The sequence below is a fragment of the Cyprinus carpio genome, unplaced genomic scaffold (assembly GCF_018340385.1).
Source record: "Cyprinus carpio isolate SPL01 unplaced genomic scaffold, ASM1834038v1 S000006749, whole genome shotgun sequence".
Classification (NCBI taxonomy): domain Eukaryota; kingdom Metazoa; phylum Chordata; class Actinopteri; order Cypriniformes; family Cyprinidae; genus Cyprinus; species Cyprinus carpio.
In genome coordinates, this window is record NW_024879348.1 from 423303 (window position 1) to 442962 (window position 19660).

The following is a 19660-nucleotide window of genomic DNA, read 5'->3' on the forward strand; positions in this document are numbered from 1 at the left end:
AGTGGCTGCGCAAATGTGAGTATTTAGCACGTTAGCCGGCTAATCCGAGTCCAGCGGTGACTACCAACAACCTGTTTACGGGATCAAATTTTATGTTAGCTGGACTTAGACAGAATGGACTTATGTGATATTTGCATGAGAAAGTAGCATAGAAGAAGTAACTGCGACCTGGATAGTTTTTCTTTTTCTGCCACGAAAACAACTGTTGTGGCTAGTTAGCAAATCTGCTAAACGTTAATGTGTTCTCTATCAGGTCAAGACGTAGGTCGTGTTTCGAAAGCTAGAAAAAAACTGCCTTCCTAGACAGCATTTTTTGGCGCCATTCCAAGGCAGCAGTTTTTTGGGGAACATTATCTTTCAAAGTAGATGAGTTTGGGGTCAGCGGCATTTTTGGGCCAAAAAGGGGGACTTCTGGGACTTTCTTAGGTATCATTGTCACGATTTCCAGTCAACGTTTTGGGGCACATTTTTGGGCATAATAGTTTAGCAGCATTTTTGGGCAGAATGGGACAATCAGGGTGAGTTTCGCTTTCCAGCTAAATGTGAATATTTGGGTCCAGTAGCAAATTTAGAAAGGATAGCGGCGCTTACAGTGAGCAGTATTTTTATGCTATTGCAGTAAATAAGGGTATTTATTGTCAGCAGCATTTTGGGGCAGAATTAAGGTGTGTTTTGGGTGTCATATGCACATTTAGAATCAGCAGGGTCTGTGTTTGGGTCAGCAGCATTTTGGGACAGACATGGGTGGTTTGTGTCAGCTATATTTTGGGTGTCAGGCATGTTTCCAATGAGCAGCATTTTTGGGTTAAGCAGCATTTTGGGGAAAAATAAGGCATTTAGGGTCAGGCTTACATTTTGGGGGTATAGATGCATTTGAATGAGCAATGTTTTTGGGAAATGAAAGGGTGTTTGGGGTCAGCAGCATTTTTGTTGTGGTTGCCAAAGTAGGGTTCAGAGTATGCAAGGGTCATATTTGGGGCAAATTGGGGCGTTCGTGTTCAGTGTCCTATTTTGAGTGGTCATATGCAGTTTTAAAAATCAGCGTTTTTGGGCAATAAATGGTTGTTTTGTATCAGCAGCGTTTTTTGGGCAAAGATGGGGGAGCGGTTGGTGTCAGCAGTCGTTTCGGACAGAATAGGGTGTTTGGTGTCAGTTTACATTTTGGGTGTCGTAGGCATCTTTTTGATCTGCTGTGTTTTGGCATTTTTAGGGCAAAATTAGGTTTTTAAAGTCATCTACATTTTGGGTGGTCATAGACAAGTATTTTTGGGTGGTAATTGGTAGTAGTGGGGTCAGCTTTATTTAGGTGTCAGGCATGTTTCGAACCAACAGCAGCGTTTTTGGGTGATCAAGGAGGTGTTTTGGGCTTGGGAGTATTTTGGGATTATATAGGGGTGTTTGGTTGGTAAGCAGCCATTTTGGGGCAGAATGGGATGATGGGATGTTTTTTTAGGGTCAGCAACATTTGGGCATCATAGGCATGTTTCGAATCAGCAGCGTTTTTGGGGCAATAAGGGGTGTGTGTTGGATTCAGCAGAATTTTGGGGGCAGAACGAGTGTGTTCAGGGTCAGCTGCATTGTGGGTTATCACAGGGCTTCTTCAAGTCATCAGCATTTTTTGGGGCGGTAACTAGCACTTCAGAGTCTGCATAAGCTATATTTTCCATCCAGTATTTACACTGTTCTAAGTGAAAACGCATAAAAAGGTTTGCAGATTTTGCTTCCCTCAGCCTGATGTGCATAATGACGTACTCTAGTGGGTTGTTACTTTCTGAGATGGATACCAGAAATGTTTGGCTTGTTGCTTGCAGTTTATGATTCTTGGGACTGCTGGGACTCATCTATGACCACTAGTGATCATACTGGACAAATACGCATTAACCAGGCAGTTGCTGAAAGCTTACCAATGCTAGTTTAAAAAAGTAATAAAAAGTTCTTTTGTGTGGAAAGTGAAAAAGTAGTAGGTTGCTAGAGTGCATTCTCAACACTGGTGCCTTGACAGCAAATCCAGGTTTCTTGCCGCTAAGTGCAAAACATTTTGGAGGCAAAAGACTAAATATAATCTAAATCTAAATTAAAATTGTACATGCAAACAAAAATGAATGAGAAACAGAGCCAAAACTTTCTTCCATTGCGTATGTTTTATCTATGGCTAAGAGGAGAACGATCACATGAGCTCTACTGTCTTCTTTCCTATTGGCTGTCGCTCCCGAAAGTCACTCTTCATTTGCATAAAGTTGAAGGATTCTGAACATTGTTGCGTCGCTGGACACGCCCCATCGGTCACTGCGCTCGTGTCACCGGAAATCACCAGCTCTCATTGAAATGAATGGGATTGTGTTGCGTTGTAGTGTGAACGGGGCTTTAGGAGTGCCAATTATGTAACTTATAGATTTTAATAGGTTTTAGGTTAAGAATGTGTGGTCAGGAACTTAAATGTCCATCTATATAAATACTTGAGGGTGTTGAAGGACTGTTCGTGTGCATGGATGTTTGATGCCATGGATATTGCATAGTTTGGATTAGTCTCTAATTGGATCTGTGGCATCTTTGGATGATGTTCTTTGGTTCCTTTGCATTGTTTCAATGCAAAATTGCTTTAAATGTTACTGCTGGTTTAATAAATAGAAAAAAATATAAAACTGCAGGCAATGTTTTATATGACTTTGTCTGGGCTATTTTATTGCACACCCCCACAGTATAAAACAATGCTATTACTAGTCATAAATAACTGTTTCTAGCTTTAGTTTAAAAATTGAAATCAGATGATGAGTGGTTATCCTGGGATGATTTGTTTTGTAATATGCAAGAGTTACATACTGTTAAAAAATTTGTCAGTAAGTCAGAAGTCAGTAAGATTTTTTTTCCCAAGTTTTTTTTTAACTGTTTTTGAAATAACTCTTTAATTGTTAATCAAACATACAGTAATATGTTAATATCGTTAATTATTAAATTTGAAATAACTTTCTTTTATTTTAATATATTTTTTTTAATATTATTTATTTCTATATTAAAAAGATGAGTGCTTGTTCCAGACTTTAGTGTCACATGATCCATCAGAAATTAAATATATAGCCTACTGATTTGCTGCTCAAGAAACATTTCTTATCAATGTTGAAAACAGTTGTGCTGCTTAAAATTTTATGGAAACTGTATTTTCTTCGTTGATAATGAAATTTCAAAAAGGATTGAATTATGCTGCACAATTAATCGAATGCGATTGGTGTAAACACTACGGCTCTGTCTAGTAACTGATGCTCAATCTGAAAGCATGTGAAAACACATTAATAACGTTTTTACTCACTTCATAATGTCAGTAGAGTGTTTGAAATAAATCCTTCTGTCAGATGATGTGGCTTCTTATGCAGAATAAGGCATGCAACATATTTCATAGTATTCTAAACAGTGATAAAGGCCATGTCAGTTAGCATTGCATTATAATTATAATGCATGGAAATTATAATAAGACAAACTCAGATAAAACCATATTTGTCGTAGTCCTGTGTTTATTAGTCAGGTTGAATCAATGAAAGCCATTAAATCTTCTGTTTATTCACCAAACTGCTATAGGGATTTCTTCTGCGGGGTGTATTTGTAGTTTCAGCGCAAGAGCACCCTCTGGCCTTTGGATGGAAATTTACTACTGATCACAGAGCCGTGCTTCACTGAAAGATCTACGCATGACAATCGCAGCTTCTGCCTAATTGTGGTTGCGATTTCATTGCAATTTATCATGCAGGCCTAGATTGAATTTATTTATTTGGTCACATTTTTAGTGTTTTTTTACATTCACTTTATCAATTTAATGTTTACGTTTTAAACTTTTGAATAGTAGAGCAGGGCTCCAAATTTTTTTAGGTGCCACAGAATAAATGTTTTATTTATTTTATTATTATTATTATTATTTAGCTTATTTTTTTTTACATTTTAGCATTTCAGGTTATACTGTCATGTGTTTGTCTCATCTTTTCTTGATTTTATCAGCATTTTAATCCATCTTATAGATGACCTGGGAACTAAGGTTCACTTAAAGTGGGAATTAAATGTCTTTTCCAAACTTGAAATATACAGTCACAAAGAATTGTTCATTACACAGAATCTATACCAATATCATGGACCATAAGCATCACTTGGCCACTGAGTGTAGTTGGATACACTCTTAAAAATAAAGGTGCTTCACGATGCCATAGAATGAAAAATAAAAGCACCTCAATATTCAATAAAATTTATTTTTTTGTCTAAATGGTTTCATAAAGAAACCGTAACATCTGAGAACCTTTACATTTCACCAAAGGTTCTTTGTGGCGAACGAAGGTTCTTTTTTGTTTTATTCGGATTATAAAAGTTGAGAAAGAGAGATGGTCTTTAAAGAGAACCTTGAGAAACTGAATGTTTTTTTGTGGTACCAAAAATGGTTCTGTGAAGAACCTTTTAAGCACCTTTATTTTTAAGAGTGTATGTGTTTCACACTTTCAGTAGAGATGCACGATATAATATTGGCACGATATTTAATGGAATCCGTTAGTAAAGCCTGGTCCTGTAATCAGTGGTAAATCTCTACACGTGCATGTTTTATCACATGGAGCAGCATTTACTACACAGAGCCGTTGTTTCACTGACAAGCTGCGCAAAATATAATCATGGTTTGGTACTGACGAGATGTGCATTTAAATATTGTGCCGATATTTATCGTGCATCCTTAACTTTCAGTTTGTTTGTTTTTTTTTTTAATTAGTATAATGCAATTTATAGGAGTAATGAATCATGTAGACAGTAGGTTAAGTAAAATATTAATATGCAATTGCGCATTAAATCTAGCAAAATGCTCCTCTATATAAAAATAGCCTACCTTTTGATATTAATTCATGTTATTATGTACTACAGTAGTAAAGAGAAAGATTTCAAAATGGGTTACTTACCGCTTGAACTGAGGCGCTAAAGCGAGTGCTCAGGCCGCATTAAAGAGTGCCCAAAACAAAAATGTATTTATGTTTGAATTTCATTATGAATTTGGAATAATTTTAAAGATGATACTTTATTAAAAAGTAACATAGCTCAAAGCTTTTTTGCAATTACTGGACGGCAAGTTCGCTTCAAATAACGAAGTTCACGCATTAACAGAACACAGCATAGACTAAGATCTTGTTAAAAAGAAGAAGCCATATTAGTAATGATTATAAACGAGAATTGTTAACGATATTCACCAATATGCACACAGTGACAGCTTTACCCTGTTATAGTTTGTTCAAGTTGTGCAATAAATAGACGCTGCTTTTCTGCACTTTCACTTTGGCACATCCCGGTCATTTCGATCTCTCTCGCGCTGTTGGTACAATTGAACTACGTTTAACAGGTGTACGTCCAGTGCTGCTGTGTGGCAGAGATGAGGACTGATTGAAACTCTTTTTTTCACCAAAACTTTGATGCGCATCGTCTCAGTTTAATACGTGAACAAAACAAAAGATGTGATGACAAAACCAGATCAGGAAAAAAGTAATTATAGCAAATTTTTAAGTTATAACATGTAAATATAAACTCGCCAAAAAAAACTTAACTCGCAGATTCATATTTTTTAGCCACGGTCTGGAGCCCTGTAGTGTATATCACAATTATCGGTGTCCTAGTCGATACCACACATCGATCAGATGATATATTTAAAGGGATTTGTCCGTTTTTTCTTTTTACTTATATCGCTTTTGTTAGTAGGATTATTTCTTCCGCATCTCATCCAACGCCTCTTTTGATAGTTTCAAAATTTCATTTTAAAAGATGGTAATGGAGGCTTGAGCCATTGATAGCATTCTAATGCAGTTATTAATAAAGTTATTTAGAAAGAGTGAGAGAGACACAGAGGACAGAGAGAGAGAGAGCTAGTGTGATTTAGACTACCTCTGTGCATCCCTCAACAGTGTTCTCCAGCAGCGTCTCTAAACAGCGCTGTTAATACCTCGCTAGTGAGAAATGTCATGTGTATTTACTTTTGGAAAATCGTCTGTCAAGTTCCTGTTTTTGTTAGTCCTGTGTGCCCATACTGTTTTCTAGTTTCCATTATTACAGTTAACTATGCAAAGTGATATGGAACTGTAATGTGGTCAAGAGAGCTGCCTGAAAACTACGTTCGCCATGCGTTTCCTGAAAATAATTGCACACCTCAGAATGTTCGTCATAATGGATTAGAAAGGGTCTGTGTTAATGTGGTTGGATTTGTTCAAACATGTATCATGTTAAAATGGGTGATATGCAGTCTTTATTGGCAAAAAATTGCATTTTTGCTAGTGTGTTGATTTTGGAGATAACAGATCAGACTTCATGAGATGATGTTCTTGAATATGGGTTGTCAGAGAAAAATCGGCATAAATATAAGATTTTAGCTGCAATTAGTGGTTCAAAGTGTTAAAATCACTCCTTTTTTATAATTTATTAATGGATGATTTCATTTTACACTATTTGCAGTATTTCATCATTGTTTAGATAGGAAAAAACATTGGATTTATCAGTCAAACCTAGCCTAATTGTGAGTTGAACTGCAGTCACTGTAGGGCTGGGCGATATGGCCTAAAAAAAAAATCCCCGATTCTTTTAACAAAAAATCCGATTTACGATTTTAAACCGATTTTTTTTCCCCCCTACTTAAAATCAATATTCAGATGACAAAGAAATTATTCAAAACAAGTTTTAACTTTATTTTGTTTTGATTTTACCTTCTGGGATTTGATCTGGATTCCCCCTTCAGGTTAAATTGCAATCAGAAACAACAAGCCAAAAAGACAAGATGGCAGGTCCTGCCATTGTAAAACCGTGAAAACGTTACATAAAATAAAATGTAACATAACATTCTTATAATACTGGATACAGTCTGTAAGACTGTCAAAGGTCTTTACTATTTATTTATTTTTTTCATGGGAGCCGCACTGATAGGGCAGAGTCAATCAGAGAGCACTTTTACCGCAAAGTATCAAAAGCTAAATCTAGTCACAAAAAGCATGTCTTTTTATCAATCTGTCATCCCTGATATGCAATGCAATGCGATACAAAAGTGGCTATCATTCTTTATCATTTACCAGTCAAATTTGGTAACTGAGACAAGATGATTTAAAAAAAAAAAAAAAAAAAAAAAAAAAAAAAAAAAAAACACCTTAATGCTGGAAAGATTATACTAGCCCATCATGCATCTAACCATCCATGTGCACACGCGGTGTTAAGAGCTGTTAAGATTAAAACTGCCAACTCCGCAGTGAGTCAGTGTCATGGACGTAGGACAGAGCAAGTGTAAATATATTTTCTAGTCTATATCTCCATCTTGTTGTACATAGAGCAGACAGTGTCTAACTGTGTCTACACCGTTAGATGACAAGAATTAACAACGGCAGCTAATTTCATGAAAATCAAATACACTTCTTCAGTTTTTGAATTTTAGCTAGGCTATGTTTTACTAAGGTTAGATTAATATATTAAATACATTTTAATTAGCCTAATACACTTAATAAAATTAAGAAGAATGTAAGAATTTCGTTTTGAAAAATTGCCATTTATCTGCATGCATAATTTTAGACAAATTATCCAAGAATTTCGGTACAAACAGTAAACATTAGGCCTGCTAGAGACATTTTATGTCGGAGCGGGATCTGAGCGGGAATTGGTTTTTATGGCGAGGGTGAGCGGAATATTAACGGGGCGCTTGCTTGGTGCGGCTGAGCGACTGAGTGGAGCGCACGTCCATACAGCGGGAAACGTAGCGGGAAACGTAGCGGAGCTTCACACCATGGGCGGAGCGGGGGGTGGCTAATTGGGCTTAAGCCCCGAATGTTTTGTCAAAAGCACGAATCTTTTTTTTAATAACTTTGTTTCATTTCCTCTCAATATTTCAGACTGGGGCGGCAAAAAAAGCTCTATTACCGTGCGTGGTGGTGGACGGTAATGCATCGCGCATCACTCAGCTTGTATGCCAACTGCCAATAAAAAAACTAACGAAGAAGAATATAAATCTTCTTCTTCGTCGTTGTCATCAGGGGCTGGCAGGCTTTTTAATTTCACCGGGCGTCGTAGCGAGCTCACTGGCCAACCGGCTGAAATGAACATTATGGACATAACAACATTTTTTAAAAGATCACTAACAGTAAACCTCACCGGCCGGAGAGAGAGAGAGAGCTCAGAAGCAGCGTCAGAGGAACCGTGGGACAAAGTGTTACAAAATGTAACCCCCTCCCCCCCCCACCCCCCAAAAAAAAAAACCTAAACACACAGCTTGTATCAAATGCTTAAGCCCATTCTGAACTACGGGAGCCCTGAGTGGAGCGGCGGCGGATGTGTTAAAAAGAAAACCGATTTTCATTCAAAACAAATCGATGTAAACTACACATTCGAGTTAAACAATAAAAACTAATTAACGCACATCACAATGTCACTGTTCTGAATCATTCGTTCTCGATCAGGGGTGACAAGTGTGACATCATATACCTCTGTAAATAAATATAATTTAAATTCACATCTCGCACACTTCAGTGCACTTTGAATGGAACATATACATTTGCTTCGAACTGGAATCATGGCGGAATATCCTGTGAGTGTCCACTTCGCAGGGCACTTGCGTTCGAATAGAACAAGACGACTGAAGTCATAAGAGAAACATACAAAATGTGCAGAGCAGGGGGGCACGAGGACTGGGGATGAGAAACTGCTTGCCCTAATCACTGACTTTTTTCTTAAGACAATGTGTAGTTAGAGATAAAAAAATATGGTGTTAAAATATTTATTATAGTTAAGAATGCTATGATTGCTTTTTGAAGGAAAAGGAGGATTGGTCAGTGATAGGGTTTGCGGATCTGATATTCAGTATAGGTATCGGCTCCGATATTGCCATTTTCTGCCGGATCGGGTATCAGTCAGACGAGACCGATCCAAATCCGATATTCTGCGTATGCTATTCTATGTTGTTATTATTAAGCCCCACAAAAGCCACAAAAACATCATAAAGCACCATAAAGTTTTCGTGCACTATATTCCAAGTGTTCTGAAGCCATTCCACAGTTTAATGTGACGTATAGATGAATATTTAAGTCAAGTTGACGTCAACTTTTCTCTCCGCTGCAGCTGTCTGTCATCCTCCATTCAGCATTCAAACTGCGCGTCGCGTTCGGTTACGACAGTCAAGACGATGAAACTCTCTCCAAGATGATTAAATGCTCCTGATATTATACTTGATCTGTAAAAAAGATCAATGGTTTTTAGGGCTGTGAAGGTGTCAGATTTTTACCACCACGGTGGTAATGGACCAACAACCTCCGGTGGCACAGTGTTGATATAAATATATATATTAGTGGTGTCAAAATTAGTGCGTTAACGCAGGCGATTAATTTTTTCTGTTTAACGGGGTAAATATTTTTAATGCAGGGACGGTGCTAGGGTTGGCCACCCAACTCACAACTGCTACTTCTGTCACTTTATCTCTTGACAAGAAGTGAATTTTTATTCAGTCAACAGAATGACCTGAGAACTGGAGACGTTTTAGACGTGTGCTCCTTTTCACTTTAGCGACAGGCGTGAGTCAAGCGCGAGCACGGATACGGACCACATGTTCTTCAGTTGCACGCGAAAAATAAACTACGTGCATGCAATGTAGCGGACAGTTTAAGTCATGAAGTTAACCCGAAAAAGGGGATTAAAGCTGCCTTAAAACTGTGCATGCATGTAATTTTTTTTATATGAGTCACATTTAAGTACATGTCTCTGAAATGGTTTTCAAAACTGTCCTGGAGCACTGTCTCACTCATCTAACACACCCAATTCAACTCATCAGCTCGTGTTTACTTTAGAACTTCTGTCAGTGAATACGCAGCCTGCAAAGCAGTAAAATAAATATCATAGAAATAATACAGTTAAAACAAGAAAGTAGCCTAAACAAGAAAGTTAAATACACCCTGTCTACCGGACGCGAGCTGCGCAGCGTGACAAAATATCAATTATAATCGGAGATGCTACACTGGATGCAGCTCGACACAACATGAAAAATCCCCGACAGTAAACTGTCTTGCTCTATTTATGAGGTACTGACACAAAGTTCAAATGTCCTGTGTAGACACTAGACAGACTCAACCTGTTGCGACACGGTGGTGTCATGTCCGGTGTAGACACAGACCAAGCAAGTGGGCACATTAACTCCTCATCTGCATGCACTCTCTTTGAAATAGGAATCGTTCCCACATTTCTTGTTAACATCTTTCATTTATCGCGGTCTCGTTTGTATTTGGCCAGTTTGGAGAAACCTTCACCAAACCAGCCAGGCATTTGCGATCACGGAAACCTGTACAAACGTGCATGGGTGACATGAATGGATGGTTCCAGACGGTGATTTTGAGTATTTGGTTGCCCAACACAAAATTAATTTTGTTAAACTGTATTTTCCTGCGCTCAAGCCTGCCAATCTAAAGGAAACTCTGTGTACGGTGTTTGAGGTAAATCTGTGGATTACCATAGACCTATAGTCTAAATAAAAACAATTTGCAACTGTTACTGGTGCTACACTTGTATATAAAACTTTGTATTATGCTTGTTACAAAGTGCGTGACATCATGTGCACTATGGCTGTGCGATTTTGGGGAAAAATATCTAATTGTAATTTTTTGGACAGATACTGGGATTGTGATTTGATTTGCGATTTTAATCTTGTAAAGTCAAGCTTCAGCTTAATATTGGTCAATAGTGTGCAGCACATTATGGGTATCGTTACCCTGCTGAAAAAAAAAAACAGTAGAAACCATCACAGAAATTCTTATGGATTCCATTAAAACAATTACAAAATTCCTTTTTGTAGTGTGTTTTGGACATTATTCCAATAGGAATTTATGTTGTTCTATTGTTTCCCAATTGACAGATTAAATAGAATCCATCAAATACCAGTAGACACCATTATAGTTTACATTAAATCCAATATAACTCCAAGTTATGTTAACTCTTAAATCCATTACATTTTCTATTGTGTTTGGGAGGGGTTCTATTGTGTTTGTTTTTTTTTTTTTTTTAGCAGGGAATACTATAATGGTATTACTACTTTTACCAGAATTTACTTAATTGCTAAATTTCATAGAAAAGATTAGTTTAGTTTGTGCAAATAAAAGAACTGTATTACTTCAGTCAATTATTAAATATTACAGAGGTTACATAGGCTGATTTATTAATTTTTAAACATTTCGGATTTTCAACAACAGTGTGCTGAATGTTTCATTTCATCCAAGTGAAATTAGCAAAGCAGTTTGGACCATGGGGCATCACTAGGCCATTTTTAGGGGGGGCTATGGAGTAGAGAGCACTCTGAATGTTCTTCATGAGCACAGAAACTGAGATTTTAAAACTGTTAAAGAAACGGCTCGATCAAACTATCACACAGATTAATGACACCATACATGTCTCTTACCTTTGTGCTTGAACTTTTCTATGCGGAGCGTTGTGACTCCGTGCTGCTTCAAGCAAGCAGAACTCTTTTTGCCACTCTTGATTGGAGCCTTTCGTATCATAATACTTTTGCACAATGACAGATAATTAATAGCCTTTCTTATTCATGTATCTATCATATGTTGCTGCCTCATTACTGTGCTATACATTTAAAGAAATCAATTTTAATATTATAGTAGGCCCCTATATATTTATAAAAATATATAACTTTTTTCATGAAGGTATTTTACAACTATACAAATGCAGCAATGTGATAACATTTTACCAGATTTAGTCCAAACACTTATTCACTTTTATTTGTTCCCCACTAAATAAGTTTTTTTTCACTAAAAGTTTAGATTTGATAAAATTATGTGCACTCATGATTTTATTTTAAATAAACTTTTGCTACTGAATATCCCCTGAGCAGGGTTATATAGTATTTTTTTTGTCATATATATATATATATATATATATATATATATATAGTATATATATATATATATATATATATAGTATTTCTTCCGTTTGTTATTTTTATTTTTTATAAGAAAGTTGTCTATTTTTAGGATTGTGTGTAACACACAAAAGAGTGACGATCAGTTCAACAACACACATTGAGGTACAGAAAATGTCTACACTGATTAAAAAAAAAAAAAAAAAACACTGCACTGGGATATCGGATTCGATACCGGTATCGGCCGAAACTCCTAATTTTTGGTATCGGATACGGTGCTGAAAAATTGGTTTATCGAGCCACCCCTAGTCAATGACGTATTCCTACAATCAAATCCTGTGGGAAGGGTAAGCGAATAAAATAGTGTAAATGTAAGTGTTATTTGGTGAGTGGATGCCAGGCATGTATTGATAAATGGCCTACACATTGGATGAAACCATTTTGATCCATCCATTTTTGAATGGATGCACTAGCACAAACATTTATCTTAAAATACAGGTTTCGATCTCTTTAGATGGCTTGGTGTGGTTATGTTGTTGGCCTTATTGATCAGATAAAGTGTCTTGTTTTTTTTAACAAATTTGTTTCTGAAAAAGATGCTTATAAATGTTTTGTTTTGTTTTTTATATAGAAGAATATGTTCTTACTACAGTGGCATCTCTAATGGAGGTTTCTGTGAGAAGCACAAAAACTGATTTTTCATTAGTTATGATTATTTCCTAATTTAGCCGAACTAATTGTTTAGGAACTAAAACAACTTGTCTTTTTTAAGATTTATTTTTGGCATTTTTTGCCATTATTATGACGGACAGATCAGAAAACTGACCAGAATTGAAGTGGGAGAGAGAAAGTAGGGCAGGATCAGGAAAGGCCCTCGAGTGGGGATTTGAACAAAGGACGCCCGTAGCGCAGCTGGCAGTCTATGGCGGCCCCATGCTCATGTAGACTATCAGTGCATGTGTGTCCTTTGACTTTCGGATTAAGTGTTCGCATTCTTAGTAACAAGAAGGTTTGACCAAGTAATTGTTAGAGTAAGCATGCATGGACAAATTATCTTTGTTCGGTTTGCATCACCCTGGTTCCTCGACACAAAGCTAGTAGGATTTGTCTTAATACTTTTGGAATGATTGCAGAGGTTGGGAAGTTTGAGTTTTAGACGTCGTTTGCAAGAAGCGTGAGTATATTAAAAACAGAATGAGGCTTTAAAAGGTCGCCTACTAAGTTGTGTGAATCTTTCATATCCCTGACAAATCTGTCTGTTACCAATTAGAAAACTTGTTTGTAGCAACTTGCCTTTTTAAAGACGCATCAAGCTTAAAAATCACAAGAGGCCATTATTGATGTATTTAAGTCATCGAGGACTGAGATGTTAAAAAATAATTGCGCACTTGCGTTCACCTCACACATTTTTCCAGGTTTTAACCCTTAACTGACAAAGATCGGCGCGCTGCCTCAGTTATTGTGGTTTCAATTTCACGGCATGTGTTAAAACATAAAATGCTCTTACATCGTGATCTGGACAAACTGGTGCATCATTAGAAAGATTAAAGACTTTAGCTTCGATATTTGACCATTGTTCTGATAAAAAAATTGTTGCAGTGACAGCCATTTATTAACTCAGGTCAGGAGTGCAAAATAATAAATCAAAATGGGTCATCTAGTGGGAATAGAACTTAGAAAGGCATGGAAAAATATTGAAGATCCTAGGTACTGAAACACTAGAGAGTTGGTGAGATGCGCGTAAATATGTGTGTTAAGTAGAGCTGTTGTATTAATGTTATCCTTATTATTGTGATTTTATTTTACTTTAACAGAACAACAGTAAAATTACAATAATGACATTAGTAATGTTGATTGAGTTCTACTTTTACCGTATAGGCTTTTATTTGGCGAGAAACCCAGAGTGAACAGCAGATTTATAAATGATTCTCATTTACGAATATTAGGGAAAAGAAGTTTTGTGCACGTTTATGCATTGTCACCTGCTTGGTAAGAATGAATACTAAAATGTTACTACGCAACTGACCAATAACACCATTGTTTCTTCGCACTTTGGCTTGACAACAATTGCGCCCGCCGAGTTAATGCGAGTTGCTTTGTTTTGAACACATGCAATTCGTTTGTGTCTTAGAATAGAAAGCACACTTGCTGTTAGCTGCAAAGAAACGAGTTTATTTACATGTTTAAGGGCCAATTGCATGATTTTAGTGTGCAGTGCATACAAGTAACCCAAGCAACAAACCAAACCCCGTTCCACCTTCTCATTGAAGACATGCGATGCAGAAGTAAACAGTAGTCTCTCTCACTATTGGTGCTTGTAATTATTTTTTTTTTTCTTTTCGCGCGTCTTTTCGCACAGTTTCTGCCCGTCATGTTCTTGTTGCATTAGTGCCACGCCTGTCCTATTTGATGGTGGTCACGTCATTGTTTGTTATAATTATTCTGTCTGGTTTTTTTTTCGGGCAAGGGGTGGGGAGGCTGCGGCCGAACATCAAAACAAACGAGGCTTTTGTGTGCTATTTTCGCGCCAAAATAATTTCATTCATTTTGCTGACATTCGGCATTTAAGAAATACTTTTTGATAATAGTTGAGGTAAATGTATACTGGGATTGAAGCGTCTGTGGCTTGGTAAACCTTGTAATGCCAGAATAAAGGCTAGTAATGGCTGAATAGAAACAAAAAGAATAATGATTTTAAATGAATAATGGGCTATGTCTCATACCTGGTAGTGGAGGTGTGAAAGGTTCGTTGGCGGAGAGAACAATAGAATCCTGTGCGCAGCGTTTCCACACCGAAATTAGACCCGGAACAATTGTGGGACTCGCCCAGGAACTTTTTGTCTTTACCCAGGAAAACTATTTGACCCCCCCAGACCTGTGGCTTTTTTCCTTGACTGCATTTCCACAACGGTCAAAAGTACCGTGAAGATTAAGGCAAATATTATGTATTATGTTGTTCTTCACACGATATGGATTTTGCGATTGGATAACGTGGATAACCATTACATATTCATGAATTCAAAAATGTGCATTTATCTAGTTTGGTTTTTCAATCATGGTAACGCTTTTCTTTGCAAAATTTAAAGTCTCGGTCTGAACTTTTTTAGGTCCTTTGTGTGCAACGCCGTACTACAACAGGCATTAGTAATCAAACCACCAGCATCGTAACAGACCAAAATTAATAGAGCACGAAACCGCCTACTCCCGTGGTTCCCAAAGACTGAGGGATTAGTGTACAGATAGCAGAATTTTTTGCAAAAGAGAAACCTCTGAAGGGGTGATAAAGACTACACTGCATAACTGTCCCCGCTATATCATGCTGCATGGCAAGACCACTTGCCTGATAGGTAAAATTATAATAAACCAGAACATTTATAGTGCATTGGTGTGGACGCTGATGTAGTTATCTTTAACAGTCTAATTCTCCTCTTTGGTGGGAATAGGCCTTTGTCTTAATAAAACTAATAGCAGTTTTCTAATACATAAAACGTACTAGCCTAGGCAATAAACAGTACCTGTAGTTGAAGAAAATATCTTGTTGATGTATGTTCTTGAAAGTAGAAAATGCATGATTTATTGAAAGTAGATGACATGATGAAACTTTAAGAGATTCCGTTAATTTGTGGACATTCCTCATAAATTGTTCAACGGTAGAGTTAGCGCATGAATTGGGTAACAATTGCGCGATTAGGGGTTGCCTGTTTTGTTGTGAGTTTGAATTTTTTGTTTTTTTGATAATTAGACAAATCACGCGTCCGTTCCATTGTAAGTGAAGAGGGAAGTTGACAATGACAGCCCAGTATGGGCTTGTTGACCCCAGTACTCAGAATTGGTGTCGCTTGCTCGCATTTAAACCATGTTCCAAAAAGTGCACACACACACACTAGCACACGTGACCACAACACCGTGTGAACACACACCTTAGCAGTGGGGTGGAGTAAGCGCGGGACCATTGGTAACTAACTCAATTGTGTTTTGTATGAATGTATTAAAACTGTTCCTTTTTTCTTTTCAACAGCGCAGGGCCCACACTGCAGGTCTTCTACAAACAGGCTCTTTCTATTCGCTACGCTTCTACCTGGCGAGTCGGTTCTATGATGTTCATCAGTCAGATTGTTCAGCGTAAAAAGGAAAACAAAGCCATAGTTCAACGGCGCATAACGCGGTACCTTTGTTGCATGTGCTCTAGCAAGAAGAATATGAAGCTCATCAGGTGTACGTCTCTTTCAATCAACGCAACCTTACCCCGATTGTTCTCAAGATCAGGAAATATACTTCTCTGCTAAAGACCATACAAAGGGTGTCATTTATGTAACTAGCAGTTAAATTCCTTTTTTTTTTTTATAATATTTTTAAAATAAGTTTCTGTTGTTTGGGACATTTTGGGTTTTGTCTGCGGACCATTCAGTTTTAATTATTGAATAATTGACAGACACAAATCAAACTGTAGTTCATATTAATGAATTATATCCAGCTGAAGTCACCCATATTGTAGTTTTTTTCAAAATAAATAAATCCTGGTAGACAGTAGATGTAAAAGTGAGGAGAGATATGTTTCTACAAAATGGCATCAGTGAGGATAGACAAAAACGGCTTTCCGGGTGTGATCGCTGCATTCAATGCACTAAGTAATGAGTGCTTCTAAAGTTTTTCATTAATGTGACATTATATGGAAAATATTTGCTATAGTAGTGAATTTTGCATTATGGAATCTTTCGTAAAATGTGATATTCCTGTTGCAGTATCACAACAATGATTCTAAGGGAGTGAACAAGAGTCCAGTTTCTGAGTATCACTGTCAAGCATACTTGGGAAGAGGAGAAGTGTCTATTCAGAGGAGTCCTGCTCAGCAGTCTAGAAAATAGTGAAAGGAACGGTTTGCGTTCAGAAGGGTTTCAAAAGAAAACCAGGTGAAAGCCTCTGAATTAATAACATAATGATGTATCATCTTAACTTGTCTTTGCTTCATGTCTTGATAGTATTTTATAGGCTTGTCAAGTGAAATGTTTTTAATACGTTTAGGTCTGTAACATGACAGTCCTCAATGTATATAGCAAACATGTTTATAGACTTGAACCATATTTTTGGAGATTCCTTACATAATAAAGTAATGGTTTTGATTTCCTATTTAAATATTGCCTTAATTTTTAGGTTCTTCAGCTCTCAGTCAACTCCAAAGTCTGCCCTGAAATCCAAGATTAGTTGCTGAGTTGTTTGGTAAATACACCACTATTCATAACTGGCAACTGAACAGCAGGCTTGTCGAAAATTGGAGGACCCCTTGGTTTGGGGGAACGGGATTTGAAATTGGGCTATACACTTTTCATTATTGGTACATCAGAAAGTCTTCTTGGGCTACATTTTAATATGTTTCTGTCCTGTCCTTCGCTCAGCATTTATCTGAGCATCTGTCCAAGTACAGGAAGTCCATGGATGACAAGCGGCTGAGCTCAAAGAGAAACACAGTTTAGCTGCAATGAGAGTGGATTAAGGCGGGAGAGGGCGTGGGACGTGTCTGCAGGCAAAGAAAGCATCTGACATGAAAAGGAGGAATACCGGCTCACGCATAAACACTTGTGGCTGTGGCCATTTTAATGACGGGGTCTGAACTCAAGGATGTGATCAGTACTGCGCAGTTGTATTAATACAAATAGCAGAAATTTTCTATCTTGTGGATTTGTTTTGTTCTGCACTTTAATCTGAATTTCCCCGTATCTGTTAGGACAAGCGGAGGGGGTGTGAACACGGTGTGTATACAATGACTACTTTGAAGTATGGCGCATGTTGCAAAGCTTCAGCGAGTTTTTTGTTTTTTCCTTTTCTTGGCAATGGACGAGGTACCAAAACAAGTGCCACTCCAATTGAATCTAGAAGCATCGGCACGAGAATTGCAGATTATTTTATATGAGGATGCATATATAAAGGAGTTGGTACAGATTGTGGACTAATAAGTGCGAAAGGTATTTTGCAGTTTAATGTGATTACTTAATTTGTTGGGTGGAATTTTGCTAACAGAATGCTGTGATAAACCTCCATATAATAGCTATAACATTCTGTTCTGCAAAGTGAACAGTGTGCTTGCAGTGTTTTGACGCACCGACATTATACTTAAAGTCCAATGAATTCCCTCCCACACTTGGAGAACCTCACATGAATGTAAGTGAACCATGCCAAGTCAGGTCATTTCAAACTGCAGAGAGCGGAGTACTAATACGAAATAAGTGCAATGTTTGTTTTATGTATATTTATCCCCAACAGCCATCCACTTTAAAAATGAATCGAATTATTTGTCTGTTTCTTGCGCCTTCAACAAGCATAAACTTAACCATTAATCTCTCCCTCACCTCACAGCAGCCCTCAGGGCTTGGCCACCAGTACACATTACATTTCGACGAAAATGGCACAACTGGTGTAATACCAAAAACTAGCTTTATAACTTATTTGAAAAAGCGAGCAAAATAAGCACTGTCATACGACCGTAATGACAACAGCGACATTGCCTTAATTTATAATTGCTTAGGGGTTTCAGATGGCATTTTCCTCGATTTAAACCAGCAAAATTGAAATTTGTACAACAAAATTAAGCTAATACCGTACATCTCAGGTTAGCACCATTGTGAAAGCAAACATGTCCTTGTTTTATTTGAATATGTCTATCTGATGACAGACATATGTCGTTTCATCCAAAAATCATTTCATTGATTTTGTAAGGTGAAGGTTTAAAAAAAAAAAAAAAAAAGCCTATACGTAAATATACGTATATATATATTATATAAAAGAATAAAATGGGAAAAAAAAAAAAATCTTACTGACGAAGACTCCAAGGGGGCGGGCTTGTTGAACTGTAAATGTATGTTGCTGGTTCAGACCCGCTAACAAAAAGAGACGAATATATAGGAACTTGTGAATGTGTTAATTGCAAAATTTTCGAGTGACAGGTGATAACGAGTGTCTGGAACCGGGTAGATGTAGTTATGTAGACTAGTAATTGAACTCTGTAGCAGAAAATCCTGCCTCTCCAGGACTACGAGACATTTTTGCAAACCGGGGGTAGCGACCTTAAGCGCAAGCTCGATGCAGCTGAAGAAGTATGATTGCACTGCAGGATGGTGACTCCCCATTCCCTCGCGCGATGAAGATGCCACGCTCAACACACGGGCTGCTGAAGTCACCCTTCCAGTGCTCTGGAAAGGATGGATACCCCAGACCCCAGAAGCTGGATGGGCAGGCAATGGAAGAGGACCTCATTGCTTTGGCTGATGCTCCCAGCCCCTCAATCTCATCTGTCGGGGTTCATCACACCAAGTGCCCCTTTGGGAGACACAAAGACAATCAGTGACGTAAGGAGGGACATGGAAACTCTAGTCTGTAGAGGAAACGGAAACACCTGGCATCATAGGTACAATATGGACCTTTACTAAGTTTTTGGATATTTGTATGTTTCTCATTGGATAATAGAAAAAAAACTATTGTTAAAAGGATAATGGTGGCAACCCAAACTTAAAATTACGCGGCCGTCTCTTAATGACCCGACTGAGGACATCATATGGTGTATAATGAACTTTCTTCTTTCAGGACAAAGCCAAGTCAGAGTGATATTAAAAATTGTCTTTGAACTTTTAAGCGTGTTTCATGGCACTCAGCGGGTTGTTGCATTGCTTCAGTCCAACAAGACATGAAATAATAAAGGAGCCCGTCAATAAAAATGTAAAAAAACGTGGTTTTCTCACACGGCTCCGTGGGGGTGGGAAACAAAGAGAAAAAAGTTAAAAAAAA

General features: G+C 37.6%; 1 pseudogene; it reads left to right on the plus strand.

Moving 5' to 3' along the window:
* Positions 1–18974: 18974 nt before the first annotated feature.
* Positions 18975–19660, plus strand: part of LOC122144665 — a 36892-nt pseudogene continuing 36206 nt past the window's right edge.